The sequence below is a fragment of the Sceloporus undulatus genome, chromosome 1 (genome assembly GCF_019175285.1).
Source record: "Sceloporus undulatus isolate JIND9_A2432 ecotype Alabama chromosome 1, SceUnd_v1.1, whole genome shotgun sequence".
NCBI lineage: Eukaryota > Metazoa > Chordata > Lepidosauria > Squamata > Phrynosomatidae > Sceloporus > Sceloporus undulatus.
The window spans coordinates 49580527-49585453 of record NC_056522.1 but is presented as its reverse complement, the minus strand read 5'-3'; the positions used below and the strand labels follow the sequence as shown (position 1 = coordinate 49585453).

At 41.8% G+C, this 4927-nt stretch overlaps 1 non-coding gene across 1 annotated transcript; it reads left to right on the top strand.

Moving 5' to 3' along the window:
* The first annotated feature begins 962 nt into the window (after positions 1-962).
* On the top strand, positions 963-1049 carry TRNASTOP-UCA. The gene has a single exon. It is a non-coding gene; the product is annotated as a tRNA-Sec (tRNA).
* Positions 1050-4927: the final 3878 nt, after the last annotated feature.

The window sequence follows — 4927 nt, the reverse complement described above, 5'->3', positions numbered from 1 at the left end:
TCCATTTTCCTGGAATCTCCTACATTTCACGGTGCTTGGTCCTCCTTTGTAGCGACGAGGACATCAGGCCACTTTGGCATCCCAGTCGGCCTTTTGCAATCTATGGATTGCAAAATCTGTGTATCTTGCCACTGAGCATATACAGAGAACTTCCCCCCCCCTCCATAGATCACAGGCTGCTCAAAATGCAGAGGATGGAAATGCCTGGCATTTGTGTAGAACTTGGAAAACTTGCAAGGGGGATTATGGGAGCTGCAATCCTAGAGGCAACTTTTCCCCACATGCCCACAACCATAAATAAAGTAAATCTTTATTTGGCCCCTTATTTCTTGCCCTTCTCCTATGAAATCCTTCATCTCCTGGCTCATCTGAAGGTCCCTTCAGCCATTTCTTATTAATGATGACCCAAAAGTGAACCTCTTTATAGGGTTTTCTTGCCAAGTTTGACATTGCTATCATCTAAAGCTAAGAGAGTGTGACCTGCACAACGAGACTTAATGGGCTTCCATAACCCTCCTGAGATTTGAACCCTGGCCTCCAGAGCCCCAGTCCAACTCTCAAACCACTATGCCACTCTGGCTCATAGGCTCAAAAGCCACCGTCTCATTTTAATAAGAGCAGCAGAGGCGGGGGGGGGGGGGGGGGGGCACTGTCTCTTTAAGAAGCTGTTCTCTAGGAGGGAAAGCCAATCAGCCTCAAGTAAATTTGCATACGGCACCAGAACGAGCAGAAAAAAGGAAAAAGTGGAGTATTTACAGGGTTTTCTTCAAAATAGATGAATAAGAATACAGATTTGGACATAGATGAGTAAAACAGTGTACTGTGAAGCGATATAAGGTTATTAGACTCCATCCTTTTGTGTAAAATGGGATCGTGCTCTCATTCTGCTCCTAACGTCACCATGACCTAAGAGTTTTAAGAAAATACAGCTATATATACAGATGGAGCTGACTGAAACAGATGCCCGGATGATCCTCAGTGGTCTGGGGTGCAGGCTTCAAACCTGTAGCTGTTTAGCGACAGAGTGGTTCAATTCCACCTTTCGGGCGAATCCTCATCAGTAATGTTTTTGAACTCTACTTTTTGGGCCAATAAACATCAGTCAAATGTGACGCCAATAAGTACTTGCCTTTGAATTACTTGTTATGAATTACTTGTAATGAATTACTGCAATTCCACCTTTTTGGCCAATAAAACGTGTCTCCCTTTTCCAAAAAGTACCCGCCTTTGAATTACTTGTAACGAATTATTTGTAATGAATTACTCTATCAAATGAGTAATTCATTACAAATGAGAAATCCATTTGTAATGAATTACTATCAATTCCACTTTTCTTTTTTTATTTTATTTTATTCCACTTTTCAAGCTAATAACCATCAGTCAAATATATTTTTCCAAGTCACTTTTACAAGAAGTAGTTGCCTTTGAATTACTTGTGCCAAATTACTTGTAATGAATTACAATAACGTCCTTCAATTCCACCTTTCAGGCCAATAATCATCAGTCAAATGTGTCTCACTTTCCCAAGAAGTAGCTGCCTTGGAATTACTGGTAACGAATTACTATAACATCCTTTCAAAAAAGCTCCATTGTTTAAATTATAGCCTGAACTTCGAATTCTCGTCTGTAGAAGCTCATGCCTTCAAGGTGTTTACAAGACTATCAAGCTATATTTGATGGCCAGTTCTCAAGTATTTAAGAACAACTGAAGTTAGAACAGTCCAATCCAGTGTTTTCCCTGTCGCCAAAGTGGCAACAGTCATCCATAGAATCATAGAGATGGAAGGGACCACAAGGGCCATCCAGTCCAAACTCTGCCATGCAGGAACTCACAAACAAAACAAAGCACCCCGACAAATGGCCACCCAGCCTCCCAGCAAGCATACTGACTTGGTAATAGATTTATCTTCTCTTTTTTTGCAGTAATGTCCTCCTGCGCAGTGAAACATTTCTGTTTGTTATATAGCCAATGATTTTCCTCGCCTCTGTATCTTGTGTTTAGCATGCTTTGCTATGCAATTTGTCACTGGAAGGCAAAATGGGCATAATTTGATAGTCTGATTGCTGATACACATGTCTAATGCTTCCATTTTTCTTTGCTGATCAATCTCTGATCAATTCACCATGCATCTATTATGGGTAGTTTCTTTGTCTTCCAAAGTTGTGCTAGGAGTAGTCTTGCTGCGGTGAACATATATAAGATCATATACAAGATCTTTTCTCCAATGTTTCCTTGCTGATATTTGGGAGGTTTTGTGAGTCATGATCAATATGTAAATTTCTGGGAGCATGTCAAAACTTGTGTTTAGCATGTTGCAAATGTTGTAGGAAATTCAGTTTTTGAAGCATAATAATAATAATAATAATCGTAATATAATATAGAATCATAGAATCATAGAGTTGGAAGAGACCGCATGGGCCTTCCAGTCCAACCCCCTGCCATGCAGGAAATCCAAATCAAAGCATCCCCAACAGATGGCCATCTAGCCTCTGCTTAAAGACCTCCAAGGAAGGAGACTCCACTAGACTCTGGGGGAGTTTGTTCCACTGTCGAACAGCCCTTACTGTCAGGAAGTTCCTCCTAATGTTGAGGTGGAATCTCTTTTCCTGCAGCTTGCATCCATTGCTCCAGGTCCTAGTCTCTGGAGCAGCAGAAAACAAGCTTGCTCCCTCCTCAATATGACATCCCTTCAAATATTTAAACAGAGCTATCATATCACCTCTTAACCTTCTTTTCTCCAGGCTAAACATCCCCAGCTCCCTGAGTCGTTCCTCATAGGGCAAGGTTTCCAGACCCTTCACCATTTTAGTCGCCTTCCTTTGGACGCACTCCAGTTTCTCAACATCCTTTATAAATTGTGGTGCCCAGAACTGGACACAATATTCCAGGTGGGGCCTGACCAGAGCAGAATACAGTGGCACTATTACTTCCCTTGATCTAGACACTATACTTCTATTGATGCAGCCTAAAATCGCATTGGCCTTGTTAGCTGCCGCATCGCACTGTTGACTCACGTTCAACTTGTGTTGTCAGGAATACACATTTCTCTGACTATGCGGTTTGTCTGAGTGGAGATTTCAACTGAGGATGACTGGGCTGTTAACTATCCAGTGCTCTGTCAGTTGCAATGGCTCCTGGTCTGCTTCCCAGCTCAATGCAAGGTTCTAGTTTTAATATTAAAAAACAATATCGAAAAGACCCACTTACTCCACATGTGCCAGAATGACCAGACGTCCTCCTTTTCCAGGACATATCCTCCATGAAATTCCAAAATGCCCTCCACTTTGAGCAGCTGCAGGACTAAGAAGCGTTAATTTATATTAGTGATTTTAGCTTTTCTTTGGGAATGTCCTACATCATTATTGAATGTCCTACATTTTTCCGTGCCTTGTCCTTCTTTGCTGTTATGACTTCTGGTCACCCTGGCATGTGGGGGCACAAAGATCATTGTATGGATGCCTCCACCAAGCGAGGAGCATAAATAGCTTCTAGGGAAAGGGTCTTGGTGGTGGCGGCACTACAGGTTCGAGTTCTGTCCCCAGAGAGGTCTGGCATTTCAAATCTGGCAAATATTTTGTGGGGCGGGGTGCGAACACTAGGTGTTTTAATTGTTTCATTGGATCTATGTTATCTCTGTTGATCTTAGTGTGTTATTTGCATGTTTAAATGGGTTTTTAATTCATATTAAGCCACCATTTGAACTGGTTTCAAGGGTACAAATATCAACTGCACATGGAAACATACCAAACCACAGCTGTGTAAGATTCCAGTTTAGAACCATCCAATATTGACCCATGATCATAGACAGAACTTAAAAGAGCATATTATTAGTAGGAGGAGGAAGAGGAGGACTCATAGTCTTAGTATTATTAGCATTATTTTTTAAGCTTCAAGAATTCCATACCAATATGGCCACTCCCATGCTTTCTCTGGAGAGTCAGTCACACTTACGTTTTTGGCACGGAGAGATTCGCATCTGTGAATCAATTCAAAATTTAAACGCCAGTTCCCACTGGCATTTAAATCCGGTCTGAAGTTTCTATTTGCCACCATGCTGGATCAAAATGAAGGCACCTCTATTTCCTGAACGGTGGCTGCGTGATCCAAATTGATCTGATAGTATACTCACATTATTGTAGATGTGGATCACTGCAGTTCTTTAAAAAAGAATCATTAAGGGATCTGGTGCCAAATGCATCAGTTTAAATGTCTCCCCCCCCCCCCCCCCCCACCCCCGCAAACTACACCAAGTACAATTGGTGCAAATCTGAACAAGAGGGAAATAACTTGGTTTCCAAACCAGGTTATTTCACAGTGTGAATGAGCCATGGGATTCTGGGCATTTTTGCCCGAAAGAGTAACTTTTCCAAGCTCTAATCTCAGTACTGCTTTTTGCAACAGAAGCACATCACTGAATCAAGACGTTAGTCCAATATTTGAAAATGTGATAGAGGAAGGAGCATCACATCACAGGGCAAGGTGCAGCACCCAATTCCATACATTTGTGGCCTTCTTGAAGGGCCAGGAGAGCCAGTGAGCCTTCCTATGGGACAGACCTGAACCCATGCTGCCCTACAACTCAGTAGATCAGATGCACAACCCAACCCAAGAACAACAAGATGCATATTCTAGAATGTAGCCTTGCATTAGTATGGCAGAAATTTTGGCTTCCTTTGCCAAAAGCTCTGGCTACTGCACACAATTCAAAGTGACATAAGCATACTGTATGCTCCATCCAGGATTAATTCTGTGCCTCCTTCGCATGTAGCTATGCATATTAATCTTTCTCATTTTACATTCTCTGATGCATAAGTGACCTAGCAGGAGTGCTGCAGAGCTGTTATTATTGTATTTAATGTATTTATTTAATGGCTTTTAAAGCGACCTTACAGGGTAAATTAACCTCCCATAGCGATTATTATTATT